Below are 12,745 nucleotides of genomic sequence, written 5' to 3'. Positions count from 1 at the left end.
GTGCAATATACAACATTCAGCCTCATAAGATGTCAGCAAAGAACAATTTGCAATGTAAAGATATAGCTGAGTTATTGCATTCTGAGCAGAGAAGGACATCACATTTGTTTTGAATGCATTTTTACCCAACCTTCTCTAGCCAGACGTCCTTGCATGTTCATTAATGTGCATGCTTGTGTGTCCTCCCCATTCCCATTTTCAACTGCTAAACAGTCACTAAAATATCTTTCTAAAATATTTTAGGTGAGAAATAGGCAATCCAGAACAGAACAGAACCTTAATCTATATCTATATATATCAACACTGCTTAGCTTGACAGTTCATCTCAGTTTTGAGAGGCTCTGTTTGAAAACAGAGCCAAATTGGTGGCCGCCTGGTCACATTATATCTCACACTACAGCTACAGTCACTAAAATATGTCTCTGAAAACATTTTAAGTGAGAAATAATCAATGTAGCGACAGAATCTTGATCATCTCAGCACCGCCTAGTTTCACAGTTTCATCTAAGTTTTGGGAGAGTGTGTAAATTCCATATACAGCACCCTCAGTAAAGTAGTAAACCAGAATATTAACAACAAAATGTTCTAAAAGAAATCATCATGCTGAGTGGCACTTGTCTGTTCTTCTTGTATTATTTTTGGTGCACTACTTTAATGCTGAAGCTGGACAAGCTTTGTATAGTGGGTAATTTAATTGATCTACAACACAGGTTCAGACTATGAGACCTGCCTCCCTAGGGGGCACAGGAGAGTCACAACAGTGGCTTCTCAGGCGCCCCCCATGGAGGCAGTTAAGGTACTTTAAATAATAACAGTATCAGGATCTGTTGGCTTTGGTGCCTCTTAACTGCACTTAAGTTCAATACTTGAGTACATAGTACTTAGTTACCTTCCACCACTGCTTACAAATATGTAAGTACACAGAAAAAGAAACAAAACTCAGAGTCTCAAGTGAGGGCCAATGTGGCAGATGGGCCAGCAGTAGAGTAACATATGACTTTGAGCCCCCGAGTGAGTCTCCAGTAGCAGCAGGCCGGCCAAACCTTAGCCACTAATGAGGCTCTACACAGAGTCCCAACAGAGCCCACTCCAAACACTGGGAACCAGACGCACACAAGGAGGGAGACAGACACTAAGATGTAGACACATGCCCTCGTGCACACACACAGAAATGTTCAAATCTGATGCACAACCTTGGGCACCCAAGCAAACAAACACTAAAGGGCACGCTAATATGGCATCTGTGTTTGGTAAAAATCCTTGTAGCTACAATTATGGTGCTTTTTATGTCTTAACTTGTTTGGAGGATTGGCATCCCTCTCCGCTTGTCCTCAGTTCTGAGGAAGGTGTGGGTGCCTTGGACAAAATTCAGCAGTAATTACAGTATCACAGCATTTTCTCAATATTCATATGTGGCACTACTTCATATTCAAACACAGAAGAAAAAGTTTAACAACCTCTTTGAGCCAAATTGTCTTTTTTATTGTTGCTATATTACAAATTTCTACTTTGGTGTTGAGTTGCATGTGATTATAGCATCAATACTTTTTGTTTGTAGAAAACTGAGACAACACTGTGATAACAGATGCAGTCTTTAGTTACCCTCAGCCTTTGAATCTTGTTTTTAGGTCGGGGGATCAGCAAAGTCCAAAATTTTAAATTATGTCACATACAGAAACCAAATCAAAGTTTTTTTTTCCCTTTCTTCTGGCTGATTAGACCTCTGCTGGGGTTCAAGTTGGGCGGAGCTATGCTGGGGACTCTGTGAGGTCATTAATTACCATGGTATTCAATATACCAATAAGAACGACAAAATGCTCCACCCTTACAGCTGCAACAAAGCTAGCAGAGTGTGAGGACACTGTCAATCATGCACAGTATGTTTACACCCAGAGAAAGCAGTCTGATCAGGCACATTAAGTGAAAACATCTGTGTAGGTGTATCATCATGGAGCCTTGTGGCAACATCAATATATAACATTGGATCAAGGAAAATACATTTTTAGATTTTTTTCTCCTCACCCTCAAGTCAGTTACTAAAAAAAGACAAAAATTGTAAAAACTCCAGTGATTCAGGAAGGAGACCATTGATTGTTGAGTCTCATCGCCAGGTCTTCAAATAATTGCATTTTGGTTATGAGATTCAACAATAAACTATCTTACTATTAACTGTCAACTAACAACTATGAGCAAAGCTCTCATCATGGACTATATTTTTTAACCTTAAAAACAGGGCCAAGAAGAGGAGCAGAATTCTTGAGAGAAGTGCTTTATTCACATTACGCTTAAAGGTTTTTACAGACTTTTACTCAGTGATGCCCAAAATATACTGCCTATCCCAGCTTTAACTGAGTACATGATTTGCTGAAGTATGTAGATATATTTTTGTCTTGTTTGATAGCTTTTTACCACATTTTGTCATTTTTTTGGGCTCCATTCATCGTGGGTGCACAGGGCCTTTCAAATTCCAATTTTTGGTAATATGTAACTTTATTCTTTTATTTAAAACAGCACTTTAAAACAGTTTTATTTTTATTTTATCAAACTACAAATTGGACATCTGCGCTCCTTGCTCAATCTCTTATCCTTAGTCCAGCCACCCTATGACGGAAACTCATTTTGGCTGCCTTTATCCATGTTTTCATGCTTTCAATCACTACTCACAGCTCATGACCATGGGTGAGGGATGGATTGTAGATAAATTTGTAAACTGAAAGTTTTGCCCTCCGGCTCAGGTCCCTCTTCACCACCGTGGTCACCTGAATTACTGCTGATGCTGCACCAACCCACCTATCTACTTCATGCTCCATTTTACTGTTACTCATGAACAAGACCCAGAGATACTTAAACCCCTTTGCTTGTCGCAGCAACTCACTCTCACACTCACAACATAAGACATGGCAAGCCAGCTAATACTACTTACAACACTTACTTCCAACATCTGCCTTACAACCTTTTAATTTGTGGAGCTTTTGCAAATGACTGAAAGCCAGTCTAAGATTTACTCATTACCAGGGGGCCTCATGTGATTTAGAAATTAACCCCCCACATCTGTATTTCATGTGTCACATTTTCATGTATTTTACTGTGTATTGTATTTAACTTCAATTTACTCACATTATTCCCTGGATATGATGTCAAGACTCTGCATAACATAAATGTTTCAGAAGCGAAGCGTCCGTTCTTCAGACATTAATAATATAGTTTAGAGTTGTTTTGCCCACTTCTGCAATGTGTTACAAACATAAACTGCAGCAAACTTCTCTGTCGTTTTCATTCATTTTAAACGTCAGTATAGCTGATCTCACAGCACAGCTGTTGACTGCTCTTCAACATAATATGAGCTGCAATCTAAATTAATACTTGTTCAGTTTTCTGAAAGTAGATGATAAGAATTAAGACCCAAAATCACAGATTCGGACAAAGCTAATTTTATCACAGGACCTCTGTGTTTATCTGCAGTTGAATTTTACTTAACATGTTACAGACATGGAAGATTTGAACAGGATTAAGATCACAGACGACCTCCACAATTATTACAAATTAATGGAGGCCTCCTAGTAACACTGCTTATTAAGTTACATAGTACATGAACTGGAATTCATGGCATGGAGAGGGAATGAAAGAGGCACCACTGTTCCTATTACAGTGTAGCATTAAAATGATTTTGAAGGTGTTATTTAAAGGTACAATTGTTGCATGATGTTGCTTTAAACTTTTGTTTCTCAACAAGTTAGATAAACTCAAATCACTGAGCTCTAAAATGAAACCATTTATGATCAAAAGACATTTGATGATAAAAGGTTTTCTACTGATAAAACATTGCTGCAGTGCATGCACGCCACATGGTTTGCTCGCACTCACACTGTACACTACTGTCAGATATTACACACACACACACACAAACACACACACACATACACACTGTCTGCCCAAACACAAGGTCAGGCCTGGTTGTATGGTACTGTAGCACATTTAATTTTCTTTTGAAAGTATTGTGAGTCTGCTGATATTATTACAGAGCATCCCAGCCTGAAAGTAATAAGTTTGAGATATACTAAAGCTGAAACCAGTAATCCATAAATAAACAATAACAGTGGCCTTGCCTTTTAAAAACTATACGGCAGGGTTTTTTTTTTGCAGACAGACCCCGTTATGACTAACTGCTTGTGACAGGAAGATTCAGTTGCAAAACACTGTAGAAGGGGATTTACTGTGTATTATTACTCTTTGTGTGTACTGCGCAGAATTACTACACAGCCCTTACGATATATCTTATTGATTAACATTATTTATTAACTAATGGAGGGATGCAAATGTATTACACATGCTGTATAATCCTTACATAAAGTGTCCTATTGGCTGCTGATCCAATTCTGTGCATTTCTGATCATGGCTTTACCAGGGGAGTGCAGTGGGAGTGCTACCCAGAGTGTCTCTTTGTTATCTTAACACAATGTTATTGTGTTTCAGTGAGCAGGATCCTGAGCCAAATAAATTTTGAGGACGCAGATTGTTTCGTGATACACACACTGTGCCAAGTGCTGATGGCATGCTGTGTTTTATGGGTTGAAAATCAGAGGAAGAAAGTACAAGAAGAGGAAAATTGGAGTCTCTCTTACCTTAAGAAGCACTTCAACACGTCAAACTGCAAAGAGAAGGAGCAGGAAAAAAAAGGGGGGAGAGCCAGAGAAGAGAGGGAGGAACAAGAGGGAAAGAGAGAAGAAAGGCCGAAATTAGATTACTACAGGATGCAGTTGCAGAACAACAACTTTCTAAGACACTTCACAGGAGTGCGAGGTAGAACTAGAGAGGTTTTAAAGTGCTAGAGTGGATTTACAGTGCAAAGTGAGACAGGTTGTGCTGCACTGAATACCATCTGACAGTTGCATCATTAAAAAGAAATCATGAAAGAAGCTGTCCTTAAATCTGCTGTTTAAGAGAGAACTTTAAATAAACAGAAAGGAAAAAAAATCTAGAAATAGCCCTCATGGATTTGCTGACTGAAGCTCTGGAACCTGTACAATATTTATTCCTCTCCTCCCTTCCCTGTGCAGCTCCAGACCCCAGTAGAGCCGAGCAGGAAGTGGGGAGATAGTACTGGTTTGTTGGTTGTTGTCTTCCCTTGCCAACCACTGACCTACTGTACTTCACACTGCTACGCTCTCCTGGCTGCAATGCATGCAGCCTTGGAAAGAGACGATGCAAACACTCTTAAGCTGCCAGTATGCTCCGTCAGAAGTACTTGTCGGATGGTTGAATAGCTTTGGAAAATCCCTCCCTCCATATCTTTCCGATGTCGGCTTACGGGGGTCTGTGTTCGACCATTCCCATAACTTTTAAAAACCGACAAACTGACATTCACACCTGTTTCACGCTGTGATTGGCCAGCTTTGGTGGAGGTGAGGAAGGAGCCAGGGTTTGAACTTCTCTCCTGCGCTGTCTTTGTTCGTTCTTGACAGAACTATTTCTGTCACTTTTCTTGTGAACAAGAACAACAAGTGCAACACTATGAATGTCTTCCAGGAGAGAGTGTCTGAAAAAGTGTGCCATCATCCCCATATTTTAACGTAGAGTTGGGGTATAGTTAAAAGGGTAACTTCCACATTTTTCAACCTGGAACCTATTGTGCCATGTTTTTGTGTCTAAGTGACAAATGGGGACAACAATTTTTGAAATAGGTCCAGTATTGAGGGAGAGCACTGCAGCTGGCAGAAGCAAAACTGAGCTACAATGTAATCCCTCTGGGCAACTGAGCACTGTCAAAGAAAGTCCACTAACAGTGCTTGTTTTTGTCACTGACAGGCTCAGATTGATTACAAGTGTCTGACAACATTGTGGAAACAATCCCTAAAGAGATAAGCATTTTTTTTTTTAAAAGGAAAGATACTTGTTTTAATTTGTTTTTTGGTAGTTTTGGTAGTAGTTTATATCTCAGTAGCTTTTTCAGAAATTAACTACTTAGTTCAGGTAGTTAATTCCAAACAACATTTATAATATTCTCATTATGTTTTTTGCTACACAATACGGCACAGTGCTAAACTTTGTTACTTAGTGACTAAGATCAAGTGCAACTGAATACTTTTCCAGATTTCACCTGGTGGAATGGTTTGTTACACAGAACTCTTAGAAACAATTGGAAAAGGGCAGACACTTTCAAAAACACTTGACAGGTGATTGAAGGAACCATTTGTCTGTCACGTCTAATATGAACTAACTTCAACCAATTGTTCTTCTTTCAATGAAGACATACTCTCTAACAGTTCTGATATAATTGATGCTGTCACAGTATCTACGCCAACTTTTGTTTGTTTGAGACGAGTCACTTCCATGGACACCTTTCCCTGTCGTCACACCTAAAACCACGCCCGTAGTTGCCAGGAGTCCCTTCTAGCACGCTGACTGGCTGCACCACTTTTAGTGCAGACACAAATGCATAACTTGAAGCCTGGCAAGATGGATTCTCATATGATCTCATGATCTTGTGAATCAAGCTGCCTCGCAAAGTTACCTCAACGAATGCTTCCTCTTCCCAACTTAAAACACATCCTTGCTGCAAGTCAGAATTGGCCTTGCTGTAGTCCCTAAATTACCTACACTTCGCTCAGTGTCAGTTCAGTTGTACCTCCATGTATAAATTTGAGATTCCAGACTCACTTTTCTGAAAGTTAAGATGTAGTTTACCTACTTTTCATTGTGAACTAGCTAGTACTTTGGTAAACTATAGTTCCGAAGTAGTTTCCTGAACAATGAAACACTTTTACCACCTTTCTATGACTGCCGGCTTTTTATCTCACCTTCAAATGTGGCCCTTTGGAACAACCATGAACATACACATCATACAAACTAGTTCTGACTGAGTAGAGCCTGACACATACAGTAAGAAAATAATCCAAGTGTTTCCTAATTAAACAGAATGTAACAGGTAGATGTTACCTTTAATGCTTTCAGACATATCGTAAAGGTTGAGCTCACTTGAGGAACAATGTGTTCTTCTTGTGACACAAATTAGCTGCAGCCCTCTACTTTGTTTCTGAAAAGGTCACCAAATAGAATCCAGGTAACATTTTCTCAGGGACGTTGAATACACAATAAGTTGTATTTAAGACTATTAAAACTTTAAGTACAAGCTTACTGTAAAGTTCCATGAGGTCTCTGTAGAGTAATTAGACTTATCCATGGAAAGATGAGGGGGAATTTAGTCTCCGGTCTCCACAATGTAACCATATGGATTGAGAGGATTTAGTTTGTAGCTTTACTGTAAGTCATTTTTGCAGTGTTGACGTTGGAGAGAGTTACTGGTATCTCTGGTCTTTGGGAAAAGGCAGATATAGAGTAGAAGTGAGGAGTGGCTAACATGAGCTTACACTGCCAGAATATCTTCACTGTACATGTGAAACACACACACACACACACACACACACACACACACACACACACACACACACACACACACACACACACACACACACACAAACACAAACACACACAGCTGGTTCTAAGAGATGAGATGTAATATACAGGAATACGCACATGCATACAGCATATATGCCCATTGTAGGGCTGCAGTAATAATGGATACAAGTATACACAAAGTGCAGTACCAGTCAAAAGTTTAGACAGACCTCATTCAGCATTTTTTTTTAATTGCTGGAAACAAACTATGAAATAACATATAGAATTATGTAGTAAGCAAAAAATGTGTAAAAAGTGCAAAATGTTTTATATTATAGATTCCTAAAAAGCACAACACTCCCACACACTGTCTTCTGTACTTGCAATCCAAGATTTAAGAACAGCGATGTTAGTAAATCTTTGATTGCAAGTGCAGAGGACAGTGTGCGGGAGTCTTTTTTGTTTTTGTATTGTTGACCCATGGTCTTCTCCTACGCACCTGTTGATCTACAAGGGTGGCAAAGATTTTGCTTTTTTATATTTTATATTCCTCAAAGTAGCTTGCTTTGATGACAGCTTTGCACACTGTTGGTATAAACTGCATCATGTTTATAAAAAAGAAAAAAGCATTTAATGATGATTTATGTCTAAACTTTTGACTGGTACTGTATACCTTGCTTAAATAACAAATGGTCATGGTATAATGTGTTTTATAAAATGGATAGTTCTGGTTCTTGATTGTGATGGTTTGAGCTGTGTTTTAATATGCCGTAAAATACTTTATAAACACACCTCTAACTGCATTACATCACACTGAGGCAAACAAACTGTTTCATGATATCAGATTTTGTTGTGAAGTTTGATTTACTGGGTGGGCTGAGCGTGGATGAGTGGCTGAAAGAGATGGAAAAGGGAGATAAAAAAAAGAAAGGAGATGATGAAATTAATGGCAGAGGAACTGATTAACTGATTTACTGATTTCAAAGCAATCACCAAAATGGAGCTAAACCAGACTCTAACTCAGTTTGTACCACTGTGAACAGGAAAGTCGAGCCCCGTGGTTTCATCAGCTGTGTTACGTGCAGGGCCTCATCGGTACGTCAGTGATCCACCAGCGAAAGAAACAAAGAGTGCCTACGGGGATGTATGTTTCAGAAGTCAGGGAACGTACTGTGTTCTGTCGCTACATCGAAGGAATAACTTACTACCTCTTGTTGCTGCGGCCCAATCCAGAGACCTCTTATCTCTATTCAAGATGGACAAACTACACTGATGATCTAGTGGAGTACAGTAGACTAAACTTTACTGTCCCTGTGGAAATTTGTCTTGGGCTCATTGTTACAGCCATGTCTTATCTGGCATTTAATTATACATTTGACATTGACCACGGCTTCAGAAGGAACTGCAAGAATTACAATGCAAAAGTGCTATGTAATTTTGTATTTAAAGACGTAACTTTAGCTGGCTAGCGTGTTTTTATTTGTAGCCTATTATGCTCAGCCGTCTCTGGATGTGTTGTCAATTGCCAGGGCTTTCTTCGTGCCACGCCTTACAACCCCTTAGCCACTGGTGGACTCATTTTTGAGTTTTGCATCAAGTTTTCGTTCGAAAAAATAATGCAAAAGTGGTAAAGTGTCCTCTAAAGTGCCTTTCTAGTAGATAAAACATGATAAATTGCCCTTCCAGTGGAGAAAATACAATGCTGTACCATAAAGGGTGCCCTACATATTAGAAAATTATTTGGGCTCCACATGCCTTTAAATAGTTAAATAGTTCCCTTTGTGTTTTTATTACAGAGTTGTAGTAGGTGTTGTATGATAAAACACTAAAGCAGGAATTGGAACTGTTGATTTTCAGTGGTACAGGTGGTACCCTTTTTTATTTTCTCCCCCTGCCATTCAGTCCATCATTGCCCTTAGCTGTTCCAAAATCACTGTAAACCTTAGGGCTTATTGATTTAATTTGTTTTTATTACATAATTGCAATGACTAGTAATTGATAGAGCAGAAAGCCCCTGCTACAACACCGCTGCTTGGTTCATTTATTTTGAAATTGTGACTTTCATGACAGTACAGACACAGAAGAGACCTGCACTGAACTGGAGATGCTGGGGTTACATCTCAACCATCAGGTTTTCAGATTAGATAAAAAAGGCGTTTTGCTAGCATTGTAGATGATGAAAGGAATTCAATCACTGCCTTCGTGTGCCCATTTTGAGTTGTTGCATTCTCTGTGCACACTTAATTTGGTATTGGTATTTTTTTCATGGGGCTTGCTAAAGAAAACATGCTTTTTGACACCAAAGAGCTCAGCCACACAGACAAAGGCAGCAACTTCTTCACCTGCCAAAGACAGTTTGCTCTCAAATACGAAGATTCTTTGGTGAAGCTAAATTGAAAAAAGGGTGCTGACAGAAAACGATGTGTTAGAATTAGAAAGTGTTGTGAATGTTTTTAGAAAGTGGCAGCCACATGCGACAAACTACACGTCTGTGTCACCACCATAGAGTTTGTGTAATCATGACAGAATCTTTTGATACTTTGTGAAGATGTACAACTTATCTCTTTTGTTACCTATCTTTTCTTGTCTTTTTGCTTATTTTCTTATCTTATTTCAGCATCTTTTCTATTCCTTTCTTTTTCTTTCCTTTCTTTTCTTACCTTATTTCATCATCTTCTTTTCAATTCTTTTCTTATCATATCTTATTGTCATAGCTTTTCTTTTTCTGTCTCGTCTTATCTTTTATTTATTTTAATTTCTTTTCTTTTTTTATGTTATTGTATCTTCTTATTCTCACTGTCATATGATATTTGTCATGGTAATTTCCACATCTTTTCTTTTCTCATTGTCTTATCCTATCCATGCTATTGTTTAATTAGATTTGTCATGCTAATTATTCTTTCAGGTTCATATTTTCACATTCAAATTACACACATACACAGATATGGTGTGTACATGTGTAGCTTACACAAAATGCTAGAAACAGTCTGTAATTAACGTAAAGAGCAAACAACATGACACCATATCCATACACTGTGGAGACACTCTGACATTCACATCAACACACACACACACACACACACACACACACACACACACACACACACACACACATACACACTTGCAGACACACAGAGAGCGATCAGAGTGTTTCATTAGTGAGGAGCAGATAGATTACCCTCCCGAAGGAGACATTGACCAAGAGGCCATTGATCTACTGAGCTAAGCCAATCTGTGTGTCTGTGTGTTTGTGCATGTGCAGATGTGTGTGTGTGTGTGTGTGTGTGTGTGTGTGGAAAGGAGCCTACTGATGGAGTCTTTAAGTTGTTGGAGTAAGCACAGTAAATCTAATCCAGTTGTGTTTAATGGAGAGAGAAAGAAACAGGCTGTTGACATATTCATTAGGTCCAATTACTCTGTCCAATCACTGCCATCTCACTCACTCATGCCATCACCAGATAAAGAGCGTGAGTATCAGCACTATTTATGTCTTGGCAAAGAGCCAGGAAGAAAAAGATTGATAGTACACAAATGATAAATAAAAAACATATTTATTCCACTTACTGAATGACAACATGGTGCATTTAGAGGCATCTAATATCATTTGATCTCATTCAAGCCTGGCAGAGTACTGAAGTGTAAATCAATCTGGCTAAAACTGGAATTACTCAATTATACAGTCTTATTGATGATTCAATAAAGATCGCCTCGCTCAGGGGTTGTAATCATGACTTATGGTAATAAAACAATGACAAAGCCATATTACCCATAACGAGCTTGTTGTTAACACTAACAGCCACAGACAAAAACAGAAAATGCTGTTTCTGGAGACACAACCTCTGCAATGTGCGCTGGAAAAAGTGTACTTCAGCAGTTGTTGAAGTGATGTAATGTTTTGAATGAGTCTCATTCAGTTTTCTGCTTTAGTGATGGCAGTCGACTTTAGTGGATTATAACAATTTGAAACTGACCCTTCCTATGTCCCGCCCCCTTTGCTCTGTGCTGTAATAACAGTTGAGCAAGTTTGGTATCTTGATCAACTCTCTCCATTCCTGTAAAAGATCACATGTTAACTTAGCAAAACACAGGCTAACTCGCTCGCTACTAGCCAATGTTAGCAAGAAAAACACTAGCTAACTAGTTATGTCATGATTGATATAGATGAGCTAGACAGATTGCTAGCATTTTGCTTACATTAGCTAACATAAGTGAATGTTACTGTTATTGGAGCAGAGAGCAAAAAGGGTTGTTACTTAGGAACAGTTAATTACACACCGTTCCTTTATCCTGCTATTGTTATTTCAGCAAAAACGTGTACTTTTCAGATTTTTCCCCCCTGCAGTTGAGCTGCCATTTTCTCTTTGTGACTTGGAAAGAAAGTAAGTTTAATGCAAGAGATGTGTCATTGTCTTACTGCCTGCCAATCTAACTTTTATAAACATCTATTCCTTGTACAAGTTTATTAATGATTTATTATGACTCATAAACAGAACCCTGACTTTCGACATGAATTAGAACTCTAACGCAAGAACGCAAGCACAATAACAGTCATTTTTAAAGGACACCATGACTTTAGCGTTGTTGTCAGAGTTTGTTTTCTTATTTTCTAATGACATGACATGATTTATTACAGTAAATATATTACAGATCTCTCCTTTAATTAACGTATTACTAATTTAAGTTTTAAGTATTTTTTTTAAGTTGGTCCAACAATGCTCTTCTTTCAGTGTGTGTGTGCGCGTTTGCTTGAATGGTTTTCCCATCTACATGTGTGGGACTTGTAATTAGCTTTCTATCTTGTCCTCTTACATTGGATGTGAAGGTAATTGGGGCTTTTGGACACTTGCTCTCAATCTCTGTCAATGCGAGTGTGTGTGTGTCGCTGTGTGTGCGTGCACGTGCGTGTATGTTGTAGTGTCTGTATTCTGGAGAATGGCCAAACCATTACTGTGCGCTCAGCCTGCTCTAAAGCAGCTTGTGATTCATTAGTAATGAGTCCATTTGCAAACTAAATGAGTGTTTGAGTGGCCGAACGGCGATGTGTGTGATGATTGTGTCCACTTACTGTGCACGCTGCTGCTCTACTGTGCTGTAGTAAAACATGTAAGACACACATTTATTGTCTCTAACACACACGTACATACTCATGTTGTAACATTTTGCATATGTAAAGTATGTTTGTACGTGTGTGTGTTTGTTCAGCCAGCACGAGAAGCTCATGTGGAGATAATGAAGTCAGTCAGTTGTGTCATTAATTACTGTTTTACACCTGCTTGTCTCAGCTAATTAGACATGCTGACACACATACAAGTTTGCATACACACTCTCACAGCATGCACACACACACACA

At 38.8% G+C, this 12,745-nt stretch overlaps 1 protein-coding gene across 1 annotated transcript in view; it reads right to left on the bottom strand.

Annotated features, from left to right (window-relative positions):
* Window positions 1-12,745, bottom strand: part of ptprdb (protein tyrosine phosphatase receptor type Db) — a 218,718-nt gene that overhangs the window by 171,887 nt on the left and 34,086 nt on the right. The window contains exon 2 of the mRNA XM_084715473.1: window positions 4,623-4,648. The gene's annotated coding sequence lies outside the window, so the exon portion shown is untranslated. The remainder of the gene's footprint in view (window positions 1-4,622; window positions 4,649-12,745) is intronic.

The sequence above is a fragment of the Lutjanus erythropterus genome, chromosome 3 (assembly GCF_056507025.1).
Source record: "Lutjanus erythropterus isolate fLutEry1 chromosome 3, fLutEry1.hap2, whole genome shotgun sequence".
In the NCBI taxonomy this organism is placed as follows: domain Eukaryota; kingdom Metazoa; phylum Chordata; class Actinopteri; order Lutjaniformes; family Lutjanidae; genus Lutjanus; species Lutjanus erythropterus.
The sequence above is the reverse complement of the archived record's forward strand: the minus strand, read 5'-3'. Positions and strand labels throughout refer to the sequence as shown.